This window comes from Vicia villosa, unplaced genomic scaffold, assembly GCF_029867415.1.
Source record: "Vicia villosa cultivar HV-30 ecotype Madison, WI unplaced genomic scaffold, Vvil1.0 ctg.000300F_1_1_2_unsc, whole genome shotgun sequence".
Taxonomy (NCBI): domain Eukaryota; kingdom Viridiplantae; phylum Streptophyta; class Magnoliopsida; order Fabales; family Fabaceae; genus Vicia; species Vicia villosa.
In genome coordinates, this window is record NW_026705128.1 from 1 (window position 1) to 15,721 (window position 15,721).

Genomic DNA, 15,721 nt, shown 5'->3' on the forward strand with positions numbered 1-15,721 from the left:
GACAGTTGAAGGAAGAGGGATACAAGGAAGGAGAGGGAATGGATGGGTGGATAACCGATCTTTTGTTGAACTCATCAAGAATAAAAAGGAGAGGGCATAAGTGATCGTTGAGAATACGCCGGCGCGAAGAGTTTATAGATTGACCTCCGAAGAAGAGGACTTAGTAAGGTACGGGAGAGCCTTCACGGGAATCTTGAAAGACCCGACTATAGCTGCTGATTTAAAAAGGATATTCTTAGAGGAGGGCTTGTTTACTATCAGAGTTACTCCTTTGGGACCCAACATGTGCATCTTGGAAGACTTAATATTTGGAGAGGTGGAGTTATTCATTGAGGAACGTAGAAGTTGGTGGGAACAATGGTTCAAAAGCATAAGCGCATGGAAATCGAACGATGTTGATATGGAAAGATTGATTTAAATTAGAATCTCAGGTATACCATGCCATGCATGGGGACTGAAGCTTTTCAAAATGGTATCCGAAGATTATGGTGTTTTCATCAAATGTGACGATCATACGTTATCTAGAATAAGGATGGATGATGCAAGGATCCTTATTAAATCTAAATACCAACACTTGATTAATGACACTTGCACGTTGATCATTGACGGCGAGCCTTTCAAGTTGTTTTTGAAAGAAGATTGCTCTCAACAAATCTTTCCGGCGGATGATGGCTTGTCTGACGATTACTTTTCGTCCAATAACGGAAACATATCTTCCCACGCTTTGAATGCAGTTGATGATGAGAACGGGAGTTACGAGAATAGAGTAACAGAAGGAAAGAGTAAAAGTAACAGTAGTAAAAAGTCTCAAAAGGTTAGTTCTGTTGGGGGGGTCCACACCTAATAATGGATGCAAAAAAATTTCTATTGGGCCGGTGATCAATGAGGGGAGTAACGGTAGCCCAACAAGCTTGGATACGGCCTGCAGAAAAACACAGATAGCAAAATCAAAGAAAAACAAAAATTCTGAGATTCTCCCCAAAAGAAAAAAGAAGAAAAGCGTTCTCAATATGGGACAGAAAGTGGAACCGATGGCTTCCTATTTCAACTGTATAGCTCCAAGAATTAATGGTGGCCGTTCACGAAATTTGCAATCAGAAGCTATTTCCGAGACCGAAGAAAACGATGTTGAACCCGGTAAGTTCTACCCTTGTTCCTCACATACGGACTCAGATGTTTTTCGTTGTAATAGGAGACTACTGAATTCCGCTAAATCAGAAGTGGGTAGGAAAGTTTGGAAATCGATTGCCAGATTAGGTGTGGTCAGTGGTGTGGATGATGAATCTAGCATCAGAATAATTGAAGAAATGGAGGTGAGAGACAGAGAAGAAGTGAAAGGAAAGAAGGTGGAATCAAATATGTAATTATGAATTGTCTTTCTTATAACATAAGAGGAGGGGGGAGTGTATCCAAAAGGAAGAGAATCAGTTTTCTTCTAAACTCTAGTAAAGTGGATATCTGTTTTATACAGGAAACCAAAATATCTTGCTTTAGTGATTCCTTAGCAAGATCTTTCTGGGGTAACTGTGAGGTGGAGTGGACTGCTAAAAATTCAGTGGGAGCATCGGGAGGTTTGGCGATCATGTGGAAAAAAGGATCTTTGAATCTTAACTATAGTTTTACTGGACAAGGTTTTGTTGGCATTAACATTAATTGGAATGGATCAAACTACAATCTAGTGAATGTTTATACGCCTTGTAGTGTGGTTTCTCGGCGAGAGCTGTGGAATAATTTGATTCAATGGAGAACAAAAAACAGTAACGACGAGTGGTGCCTAGGCGGTGACTTTAACGAGGTGCATAGTAGAGAAGAGAGACTGGGAAAAAGAGGTACTCATAATAGAAGAGGGATGGAGGAGTTTTAGGAGTTCATAGCGAATATGGGGGTGATCGATGTGCCGTGCGTGGGAGGGAAGTTCACATGGTACAAAGAAAACGGGAAAGCAATGAGTAGAATCGATAGGTTTTTAGTTACAAATAACTTGATTGATGAATGGGGAGTAGTGGATCAACGAATTGGTTGTAGAGATATCTCGGATCATGCTCCTATCCGGCTAAACTGTGGTGTCATTGATTGGGGTCCGAAACCTTTTCGTTTCAACAATGCTTGGTTGGAACACGAAGGCTTCAAGGAATTCATCAAAGAGGAATGGGCGGAGCTTGTGATAGACGGGAGGGGCGACTTCATACTGTTTGAAAAACTTAAAAGGTTGAAGGAAAGGCTTAAAAGTTGGAATCGAGAGGTTTTTGGTTGGATAGATCTAAACGTTAGTAATAAGGCGGCAACTATAAATGATATGGATAAGTTGTTGGTGGATAATTTTGGTAGTGATATGGAATCCATGGTTGAAGCTAGAAGGAAGGCGTCCGATAATCTTTGGAAGTGTTTAAATGTGAAGGAGAGTATGCTCAGGTTAAAATCAAGACAATTGTGGCTAAAGGACGGCGACAAGAACACTCGTTTCTTTCATAATTCTTTAAAGGAGAGAAGAAGGAAGAATGCAATATCGGTGTTGGAAGGTGCGAATGGTAGGGTGGAAGGAGTGGAGGAGGTAAAGAAAGAGGCTGTGAATCATTTTGAAAGGTTCTTCCACGAAGAAGATAAGTTTAGAGCTGTACCGGAGGGGATCAATCTTAATATCTTAAATAATGAGGACAGGATGTGGCTGGAAACAGAATTTACGGAGGAGGAAGTTAAGAGTGCGGTGCGGGATTGTGACGGCAACAAAAGCCCCGGACCGGACGGATATACTCTTGAGTTTTTTCAACACTTTTGGGATTTGGTTAAGGCGGACATTTTGAAGTTTGTCAAGGACTTTCAAGATAAGGCTAGGCTTACGAAAGGAGTTACTTCGTCTTTTATTGCTTTGATCCCTAAAGGTAAGAATCCTCAATCTTTATCCGATTTTAGACCAATTTGTCTTGTGAGCTGTTTGTACAAGATTGTAGCAAAATTATTGGTGGGAAGGTTACGTAAAGTCATAGGGATGTTGGTTTCGGTGAATCAAATGGCGTTTATTCCGGGTAGAAATATTGCGGACGGAGTTTTGGTTGTTAATGAGGCAATGGATCTTGCTAAAAGGGAAAAACGAAGTTGTGTAGTATTCAAGGTTGATTTCGAAAAGGCATACGATCGTGTTAGTTTGAGATTTTTGAGATATGTGCTTGTTAAAATGGGGTTCGGCCCTAATTGGCTAAGATGGATGGACGGATGCATCTTCAATAGCTGTATGTCCGTTTTAATCAACGGTAGTGCAACTAGGGACTTTAAGATTGAGAAAGGTCTTCGAAAAGGAGACCCCTTGTCCCCTTTTTTGTTCGTATTGGCTACGAAGGTGTTAACAGCATTAATGAAAAAAGCAACCGATATAGGGGAGTTTAGGGGGTTCAAGATAAATGATTTTGAGGAAGTTAATATACTTCAATTTGCGGACGACACCATTATCATGGCGGAAGGAGATACGGTGAATTTGTGGTGTATGAAATCCATTTTAAGGGGATTTGAGTTGATGTCGGGTTTGAAGGTCAACTTCAATAAAAGCAACTTATACGGAATCAATGTGAATGAGTGGTATATCTAAGCGGCTTCCATTTTTCTTTGTTTCAAAGTGGAAAGGCTCCCGTTTAAATTCCTTGGGGTGAAAGTGGGCGATAATCCGAGGAAAATTTCGATGTGGAAGGATTTGATTGCTTACTTGAGGAGGAGATTAGCCGGTTGGAAGGGAAGGCACCTCAACATAGCGGGTCGTGTGTACTTGATTAACTCCGTGCCCAACGCCATTCCCATTTATTCCTTATCCTTCTACAAAGCCCCGGCCAAGATCATTAATGAGATCCGATCAATACAAAGTATCTTTTTGTGGATAAAGAGGACTATTCATTGGGTTTCATGGGATATCGTTTGCAAAAAACATGAAGAAGGTGGTCTAGGGGTAAAAAGTGTCGAGGTTATGAATGCCGCTTTGCTAAGTAAGTGGAATTGGAGAATGTTAGTAGATGATGAGGCGGTTTGGCGTGGAATTATAAACTCTCGTTACGGAAACGTAAAGAGGAAGGTGCTCATTGGTGATTCTTCGGTGGTGGAGAAAAACGATTCAATTTGGTGGAGGGATATCATTTTATCTGACAATTATGTTCTTTTGTTGAATGATAATTTTTCAGGGGCTGTCACTTGTTCGACTGGAAACGGTGTGGACGTACCGTTTTGGTACAGCAACTGGGCCGGAATTCAGTCTCTCGCGAGTGCTTTCCTGAAGCTGTTAGCCGAGGCCGATAACGACAGCATTTCAGTGGCTGAAGCGGGTCACCACACTGATTCTGGCTGGAGATGGAACGCGGCTACTCAGCTTGCGGACGGCAGCAGCGAATCTGAGTTCCTCTGACGTGAGATGGAGGACAGAGTCAGTCACGTTAAGCCCACGCTGAACGAAAAGGATTCTTTCATTTGGCGCTTTAACGCGGATGGTTCTTTCACCGTCAAATCTTGCTATGACATGTTTAAAGCAAAGTTATCCGGACCACCCCTTGATGCCACTATTGTCAAAGCATCCCAACATCTTTGGAAGGTACAAAATCCTCCCAAAGTCTTATTTTTTGGTTGGAGGGTCATTCACAATAGGTTAGCCACTAAGGGCCAATTGTTTAGGAGGGGCATTTTCACAAATGAAGATGATTTGGTCTGCGTTTTTTGTTCTCTGGAAGAGGAATGTATCAATCATTTGCTTGGGGGCTATTTTGTGGTGGCAGGAATTTGGAGGAAGGTATTTAATTGGATAGGTACTATTGATGGTTTATCTTTAGAAGATTTCGAGGGCCTTATTTTTGTCATAGAGAAGGTGAAGAACCGAGCAAAAAGGGCAATAGTCGCGGTGATATGGTTAGCAACTTTGTGGAGTATTTGGAATAGACGTAATGCAGTGATTTTTAAGAATGAACCTTTTAGCTTCGTAGAGTGTATGTCAGAGATTGTCTTCAATTCTTGGAAATGGCTTAATTCTTATTATAAGCTAGCGGATAAGTGTAATTATCATGTTTGGAATATTCTATCGCTCATATGTTTTGAGTAGTAGAGGTTTTCCGTGTGTATCCGGTTGGAGTACCCCTTATACTCCGTTATTAATCCAATTGCTTATTAAAAAAAATAAATGCAGTTAAAAGTGCAAACTGATAGTTGCAGCAATAGAAACAATAGCAACATAAATAATATTGTTTCCGTAAACTAGAGATCCAGAAACAAGCTTACCATCAATATCTACTGGAGGTGCAACAATGAAAGCGATAATAAATAAAGAAGTTGCTGTCAATTAGAACAACGCCCACATTACTATGGTCCTTTGAAGAAATGTGGTGATACCTCAAAATTCAGATGTCAATTTTTTATAATATTTTTTATTAAAAATTGTTAACATATTACCACAGTTATTTAGAACCACCATCGTGATATCTTTAACCTTTCATGGGTTTGAATCTCAGCGTCAGAAAATTCGTGATTTCTTCAGTATTTTAGTTGCGCCTATCTTTTTTATTTACTTTTAAATAAAAAAACAAGTGATACCACCCCAGTTTTTTTATCCAACCGTTTTGATATATTTTACTTTTTTAAAAAAATTTTAAATGCCCAAAATCTGGTGCTTTTTTTAATAAAATTACATTAAAATAAACCATATATCACCATAGTTTTTTAATTCAACTGTTGTGATATATGTTTCAATTTATTTTTTAATTTTAAAATTCTCAAAACATGTTGCTTTGTTATATAATTTCATTAAGTTAGCCATATATCACAACAGTTGTTTTACAAGGCCGTGGTGGAATGATTTATTCACTTAAAGGAAATACATCTTGCTAACTTGTCTCTTCAGTTGCATTTTTTTTTATTTTCATTACCGAAACAACGTCATTTTCATCCCTGATGAAATAACACCATTTTCAACCCTAATGAAACAACATGATTTTTAACCCTAACAAAACAACGAAATTCTCAACCCTAACGAAACAACACTATTTTCAACCAACAACACCCTTTTCATCAGACTTCATTGTTATAGGCTGGCGTACTGTCGAGGTGGAAGACGACACCAACTTAGTCATTCTTGACTTACATACCGTCGAATAGGAAGACAAAGAATATGACAACTTTTTTTTACTTATTCATCACGTTTGCGGTACGTAAATATTTTCCCCATGCATATACAATAAACTTCATTTTCCAATGTGTTTGTATTTATGTTATTGATGACGATATGCTTTATGAGTATGCTTTCTATGTTTTTCCATTATTTTTATTTTTATGTTGTTGATGATGATATGTTGTTTACGATCATTAATACAGTTACTACTACTAGTGTTGTTATTTATGTATTTGTAATAGTTGATGCCATTGTGTTCATGATGCATTTGTTGTCAATGATGCCATTTTTATTGATATGTCATTGTTGTTGATGTCGTTGTTGTTGATGATGCCAAAATTGTTATTGATGATGCCAATATTTAATGTTGATGATGCCAAAATATTGTTGATATGCCATTGTTGATGATGGCATTGTTGTTTATGATGACATTGTGTTTATGATGTCAAAACAAGTTATCCAACCATAAACAAATTAGTCCTTGCAAGTTTCAAGCTTAATATGACAAGAGCAAAGAAAATCTATTATAGTATAAGCTCAAAATATATTATCTGAGCTCGGTCCTTGATTTATTATTGTATACCTATTGAGGAGTGATCTTTAATTATAGTAAAGAAGATGAACATGTGATTGAAGAGGGCTTAATGGAGATGAGAAAAATATAGTGGTGAGGAAAACAAATAGAGTTAACCAAGAGAATGAATAATTTATAAGCTTTTGGTATTAATTATTGATTGATTAACTATGATACGAGTATCTATATGAATATACAGCTAAGGATAATGAAGGTTAGTTACATCTATTGGAACTAACTTCTCAGCCATATTAACCACCTTTTTAACAACTTCTAACCACCAAATAACAATTTACAATTCTACACTAATACCCCCCTCCTCGAAAGTCATAAAGTTGTTGGTACTTTGAGTTTGGGTCGAAAATCCAAGAATAGTACAATTGTGAGAGGTTTAGTGAGAAAATCAACCAGTTCAACATAACAAGTAACATGTTGAATTTGTAGTTGCTTGGCCACAACCATTTCCTAGAAGAAAGTGGATATCAAGCTCGATATGTTTTGTTCTTGCATAAAGCACGGGATTGTGCGACAACATTACTGCATTTAAGTTGTCACATAATAACATAAGCACGAAGTAGGGAATATGTAGCTCACAGAGTAGAGACTCAAGCCACAATAACTCAGAAGTTGTGTGTGTAAGTGCCCTATATTCTTCCTAGGTACTAAATCGTGCTACTAGAGCCCGTTTCTTGGAGCTCCATGAAACCAGGTTAGAACCAAAGAACAATCATGAACCATAGGTGGATTGGCGATCATCTGGGTTACTATACCAGTCATAATTATTGTAAGCACAAAGTGAGAATTGGTTTGGAGTTGTAGCCGGTAAATGTATCAATCCATGTGTTGTCGTGCCACTCAAGTAACGACGTATGTGCTTGACTACAGTCCAGTTAGTATCTGATTTTTGTTTCATGAACTTACATGTTTTGTTAACTACAAATGCAATGTAGGGCCGTGTGAGAGTGAGATATTGAAGCACTCAACTGTGGACCTATAGAGGAGTACATCAGAGCCATGTTTGCTCAACTTGCAATTACTCATCATAGGAGTGTGAACACCTTGGGCACCAATCATTGTGACTTTGTTGAATAAATCATGAATGTTAGACGATAGGGTGTTAAATAGATCCCTTGTTTATTTTTCACGCTTTTTCAAATGTAAGCAAAACCACCCGGATTTAAATTCGTCTAAAACGATCCGTTATTGGAATGAACAGATATGCGAAACCAAATGGATTGAGATTGATGAACAACGAATCAATATTTAGTTCGAGATTATTAAGCGCTTAAACGAGGTCACTTAGTGATTATTACTTCCAATGATCTGTTTAAAGTAACGACAATAATTTGTGTATTTGTTAATTTGTCAAACACTCGGTGTGCAAAAGACACCAAGTTCAAACAGTTCACAATCAAACAAATTCTGGTGAATGAAAATAAAATGCGAGAAAGAAAAACAACACACGATTTATTTAGGCAGTTCCCCTTGTCGACCTCGCGTAGGGTACGTCTGCCCCTAATTATTAATCTAGAATTAGGATATATGCTATTAAGTTGCAAAGTGTCTACAAGAGAAAAATAGTTACCAATACCCAATTTACAATTGGAGAAAATTGATCTAATACTCTGCTCTTCCCTTGATTCAAGTTAAACCAAGTAAGTCAAATCCTTCGAACAAACCTCCGGTTAACGCTACTTGTTTGCACGCACTCAATGTTCTGCAAACCTTTCACTCGGCTGGTTTTGATATCAAGAATTTGACCCCAAATCTTTATTCACAATCCTTCAGTTACTGCGATTCGATTGAGCAAACCCACAGTTCCTCAATCCCTTCATTCTACTGAGTTTGATGAAGCAAAGACTTGTGAAAAAAACCCCCAAATATTCAAGATCTTTGAGGAGAAACCCCTAATGGTTTTATCCAAGAAAAAACCCATAATTGCTCAATACAAATTTGAATCTCTGTCTTCAGTTTGAACGTTATAAACCCATCCAAGCACTATGGTTAACAAGAATTATTATGTGTAGTTGTTGATGAATGATTGAATGATTAAAGATGAAGATCACACTGTGTATATCTTTCACTTTTTCTTGTTAAAAATGCAAACTATGACATGAAAGAGTATATATGTGTTAACCTTCAATTGTAGCAGAAAATTTGTTGCAAACAGCGAGCGGTCGACCATAGTAGAAAGGAGGGTCGGCGTGAGCTCTCCCGAAGTAGGCACAATGAAAATATATTTCTCGATGCGCCGACCATTGCAGGGCCTAGCGTCGATGCAATTGATGAAATTTTCAAGTCCTAGTGTGAGTCGACCAAAGGGTCGGCGTGAGCTCTCCTGAAGTCGGTGAGAAGCATTTTTAAGTTGCCATGCGTCGACCATATCAGGACATGCGTTGACGCATACCAAGTTTTTCATTCTCCCGGTGTTGAGCCGACCATTGGGTCGGCGTGAGCTCTCCCGAGGGTAGTGCAAAGCTGAATTCTTCATCCATGAGTTGACGCAAGTGAAGCATGAGTCGATACATGTTATTGGTATATTTATAAACACATGGTTCTTGAGACTTGCTCCTGATTTACAGTATCTATCAAAGTTTAGCATCACCCCATACATCAATGGGATGTTTTGACATCATTAAAACATGAGTAGATGTGTATTTCCCTCACAATGAATATACTTGGTTTGGGTAAAAATGAAGTGCCATCATATTGTTTATGCACTTCGACACCAAGAAAATATCGAGGAGGTCCTAGTTGTTTAAGTTCAAACTTAATATTTAGCTTGGTAATGAGCTCATGAATAAGTGTAAATGAGGATCCTGTGATGAGGATATCATCAACATAGACGAGTGAATAAAGCGTGATGTTGTTATGATTATACACAAATAGGGAATGATCATAACGGCTCTAGGAAAAACCAAATTGAATGAGAGCTTTGTGCAGCTTCTCATACCATGCACGAGGGCTCTTCTTTAATCCATAGATGGCTTTACTGAGTTTGATTACAAGCTGAGAATTGGCTTCATTAAATCCAGGTGGTTGTTGCATGTAGACCTCTTCATGTAGTTCTCCATTTAGAAATGCATTATTAACATCAATTTGTTGAATTTTCCACTTGTGTGTGATAGTTAGAGTTAAGATAACACGTATATTGGCCGGCTTGACCACTATAGAAAATGTCAGATGGAAGTAAATTCCTTCTTGTTGATGCAAACTTTTAGCTACTAGGCGTGCTTTATATTTGTCTATGCTACCATCTGGATTCTCTTTAAGTTTAAAGAACCACATGTATCGTATGATTTTTTTTATCAGGTGGTAGAGTGGTGAGAACCCAAGTTCCATTTTTAAGTAGTGAGTCATATTCAATTGCATGATATAGTAGTGAAAAATTGAGACTGATGCCATTGGATTGACCCAAATTATATTTTAGTGAAAGTCATCACCGTGCTTTATTGTTTCCAAAGGAAAGGGGAAAAGAACGAAATAAATATATTGTTTTATTGTTTTATTGTTCTTGTTTGTGAAAAGAGTGGGGTGGTGAGAAAAGAGTTTTATTATGCTCGACAAGACATCACATCTTGTGTCTACAAACCTCTTTTGTGTAATAGAGAAGTCATAGCATTTGTAATTCTCCTCAAAAGAAAACTAATGAGCCAAAGTGGCGAAATGTTTTGGGTGTTAAGTTTTAGAATTACAAAGCAAGGGTAAATATAAGAAAGAGGTGAGTACCTTGACGATTTTAGTCAATATTACCCCATTCCTTTGGATTGGTGACACAGACAATAATAAGGAATCAAGCAAACATGGATAAGCATCAAGACATCACAACATAATCTCAACATGGAGAAAGAAGCATCAAGTTCTCATTCACAAAGGCATTAGGGTTTTGGTGAAAATTAGGTTTTTTGACAAAAATTGTGGAAAGAGAAAAAAAGAATGACACATAAGCTCCACCATTTATTTTAAAATATAATGGTTCTGATGCATTCTCATGTTTTCACATGAAAATGGCATTCTCATAGTATACGTCCTATATATTTATATTTAAAATACTAAATAAAAAATATTTTCTTGTGATTTTTTATATGTTGGAGGGAAATAATTTAAATAATCATTGGTTGATAAAAAAAATTTTAAATCAAAAGGAATTGTAAAAGAAATACAAATGGTAAATAAAAGGGCAAAGAAACAAGTGGTAAAAGTTAATTGTGGCCAAAGAGGTTTGAACTTAGGCCCTTAAGGTTACCACAATACAACTATATCACAGGGTCAATGCACTATTGGTGATAGTCATGTGCATTCAATCAATAAAATATGGAAATAAGTGATAAATGCATAAAAGAAAAATAACACAAAAAGTCTAGGGCGAGGGGGATTCAAACCCCAGACATGAAGGTGAAAGACGCACGGTGTTAACCACCGAGGTGGTAATACATCTATTTGTTAAGCACAACAAATTGATTATATTTATAGCAAGCTCATAAATTCAAATTTCTCACACAATCAACTTCATCTTCTTCGTCGCACAAAAAAAATACAACTTTCTTATTTCTCAACCAAATTCAAAAGTGTAAAAACCAAACTTGCTCAGAATTTTATGAGGATTTCAAAAATGTACATATCACAAATTAATATAGGTTGCGGATCACGAATTTTAAACAAAACCAGAAAAACCTAATTTTTTCAAAGTTAAATTAAATGATAATCAAGCTAACCAATGTCTATTTTCATATGAATTTTACTCATGGCAATTAAACAAGTAGAATAGTATCAAGAAATGTTCAAAATGATGCTCAAATGATGTAGTTTAAAAATCCAAAAAGCTTACCAATTGGAAAAATTCCAATGTCCCTTCTATTACTTCCAAAAGCAAAGTGATGATCCACAAAGCTTCATGGGACCTTTGTGAAGCTAATGGAATAGTTTGTTTGCTATGAGGATGCCTAGAACCTTATGCCCACTTTGAATTGCAAATGGATAAACTTGAAAATGGACGATGATGATGGAGGTGTTACAGTTGCAAACTTAAGGTTTCTACAGGTTCTATATGAAGTGTATATGAAGTGTTTGAATGGTTAGTTTGCAAAGAACTTGAAGGGAATTCAGAATTGTAAGTTTGTGCAAAGTGAAACAAATGGAGTTTTTTTTTTTGAGACTATGGAGATTTGAGGGGAATGTCGTGGTGTTTTGAGGTTAGTAATGATGCATGAATAATCTGTATATGAGATGAATGATGAGAATGATAATCAAACTCATTTATATTCAATGCAAATGACGTGGGATCTTAGGATCAAAATTTGAGGTATGACACATAACATGTAACCGTTCATGAGTGTCCATAGCTTGTTTAAAGGTGGTAGGTTCAAAGTGAACCATATAGACTTTAGGTCTAGACTTTCATGTTTTACCTCTAGTTAACATAGGATGTACATTAGTGACTAGGGAAATTGTGTCAAGACTAGTGGTACCATGGAAAGAAGAAGACAAGGGTTCTTATGTGTTAATATCCATTTACCAATCTTAATGAACAAGATTGATATCACTATACAATAATGATGAACAAATATAAAAGAAAGAAAGTCATCTTATGTAGAGTTTTTCTCTGCCCACTGTGAAAAACTTTATTATTCATTTGCAACTGCAAATTCTGTGTATACAACTCAATTGACTTGATTACAAAAATAGGGGTTACTCTCTCTATTTATAGATTTAGGTTAGCTTGCTCTCTAAGCCAAAAGCGCAAAACTATAAAAGCCCAAAATACCCATTTTGAAACTAAATCAAATCTAATCTATTTTATATCTAAATCAAATCTCTCTAATTTAGATCTAAATCAAATCTCTCTAATTTAGATCTAAATCAAATTTGTGTGTAACAAACCGTTTTCACACTTCTAAATCAAATCAAATCAAATCTTTTCGACACAAGAAATTACAATTTAACAAATACTAATACCTATCCTCAACTCGGCCCCTTTGATTGATGTTACTAAAACTAGATTTTCTAACAAGCAAAACACCAACAATCATGCCATGATAATATGACTTTTGATTGAAAGCATGTGTCAAATATTTAATCATAAGCTTCACGAGGGACGTAGGCCAGGTTAAAACTAGCACTTTTCTCATAAACTTTTAGACTATGTTTAAGAGTTTGGAGGGGAGACTTTCGAAAATGAATTTTTTTTAAAATATAGAAAAATATTTGACTTTTTTGAAAAATTGATTTTGTATAGAATGATAAAAGAGTATATATCATGACTATATTTTTAATTTTTCAAATACTATAACAACATTAAAGGTATTTTGAAAATTTATGTAAGCACTCCAAAACTCTCTAAAACCCTCCTTCAATATAAATTTTGAGTTCCCCCATATTAGGGGGTTTTTGATGTTATGAATAAAAACAAGAGTGAAGGTCCATTTTAGTCCCTCACAAAAATTGCAGAGGTAAGATTAGTCCCTGAGAAAAAAAAAGTCTCTATTAAATCCCTTACAAAATTTAACCGAGTCATATTAATCCCTCTACTAATATTTATTTCTATCCGGTTTTTTTCTTACTTTTGAACTGTGACTGGACTGTGAGTGAAAACCCATTCAAGTCCCTCACAAAAAAGGGAGAGTCCAAATTAGTCCCTGAGAAAAAAAGTTCTTATTTAATTCCTTATAAAATTTAGCTGAGTCATGTTAGTCCCTCTTTTAATATTTTTTCCAAACGATTTTTTCCTATTTTTAAACCGTTACTGGACTCCTATTTTACGACTGTTGATTTGAAATTACTTGTGAAGGGATTGTAGATAAATCATCACAATACCATGATGTTATATTTTTTTGTTGGGTTTATTATCTGGCTTATGGGTGGGTGACTACGTTTTTCTTGTTATGTATTCTTGTCTATTACGTGTTGTTATTGTTTATGTTGTTAATGATCTTTTAGGAAGGTTTAGTTCTACTGCTGGGGTGATTTAGGCTAATTTCTTACTTTTGTAAATAATACTTGTAGCGAAAATAATACACATGATATGTTGGAAAAAAATTGGCTTATACCATATTCCTTAAATTTTGATGATAACAAAGTATTTAATGAACAATTAGGTATATACTAGGTAACCCAACTTCTGGTAAAAACTTAGACTCTGAAGACCATGTGCAAAGGAACTTAACCTCTGACCCGTACTCAATTTCTGAAAGCATGTCTATGAGGTCTATCTTGTCAAGTTCGGTCACGAATTAAAAATAAGAAAAAATTATTTGAAAAATATATTAAAAGAGACTAACATGGCTCAGTTAAATTTTGTAAGGGATTAAATAGAGATTTTTTTCTTAGGGACTAATTTGAACTTTTTTTTGAGTGATTAAAATGAGTTTTCATTGGCAGTCCAGTCACGGTTCAAAAGTAAGAAAAATACCGGTTTGAAAAAATATTAGTATAGGGACTAACATGGTTCGGTTAAATTTTGTAAGGGATTTAATAGGGACTTTTTTTTCTCAGAGACTAATCTGACCTCTGCAGTTTTTGTGGGGACTAAAATGAACCTTCACTCTAAAAGCAAACCCTCGAAAACGCTTCCAACCAAAATCATTCAATTCTTTTCACTCAATTCTTTTATATTTTCAAAGTCCTCCCCTCCCTTCCCCTCAAAACATAGCCTTAATATGACTTGCGCACAGTAGAGTTTATAAAACTTGCAAAATCATATTTTACTTTTCAAACATAAATTCTTGCGAATCATATTTTGTCATGTGAATTGTTTTGAACACCATACACAATGGTCATATTATGTTTATAAAATGCCTAACTTGCACAAGGTATAGTTTAAAAACTAGCTGACTTACAAAGTCATATTTTTGAACTTAAACAAAATCTGGTTATTTATTTGGATCAAATTCCATTTCTCAATATTTTAATATGAATTACACAAGATATATAAAATAGAGTGAGGGTAACTTTTTCTGTTGCTAAATCTATATTATGTACAATGTTAGTATACAAGATTCTGGATAATGGATACATAGTTACATACAAAGAGTTGTTATTACACTATTAATTAGTGGATGGTTAGATTTGCTAACCCAATTAACAAGTATGACTAGCCACAAAATAAACCGGTTGTAAATTCGGTATAATGATACACAACATGTGCATTAAAGATAGGAACCACATGGGAAGGTTTTGGCACCTTACCCGTTATTCTAAGAAATGCCACTACATTATTTGTCTTCTGAATATAATTTATGCTTTCAAATTTCGAATTCAATTACGCTGATTGGTATTGAGAGATCACTAAGGTGTCAAAATGACTTTTATTGCATTTGATGTTTTGAGGCCAAAATATACTCCTACATATTTCTTATTATTTTATAGAAGAAGACATTGACCCAATCCAATTAATGTGTATGTTAAATTCAATTAATTTAGGTTAAGTATTTGTACAACCACCGACTTTTGATGGATATAGACTATAGTTTTACATAAGTTAAATTACAGTTTTGGTCCCTCTGTTTTGGGTTTTTCACGATTTTGGTACCTCTATTTTCTTTTTAAACAGTTTTTATCCCCATCCCAATTTTAATGCAATTGTTCATGCACTGTTCATGTACGTACATGTACTGTTCATGTACGGACTTGTACTGTTCATGCACTGTTCATGGACAAAATTGGGATGGGGGACCAAAACTGTTTAAAAAGAAAATAGGAGGACCAAAATCGTGAAAAATCTAAAACAAGGGACCAAAACTGTAATTTAACCTTTTACATATTAAATCATGAGAATTGTTATTTGTAATTTTTAATATTTTAATTGTTCTTCAAAATTTGGGTTTATACACATTTTAATAATACCACTCACAGAAATCATACGGTGTAGAATACAAGTGTACAAATTTGGTGTCATCATATTGCTCTTAAATTATTTTTTGTACCGCTTATAAAACTTACTCATGTTCTCTACTAAGTCCAGCGCCAATCACTGCTGGAACAACTAACGATTGATACTTACATTATAAATTTATTATAATAGT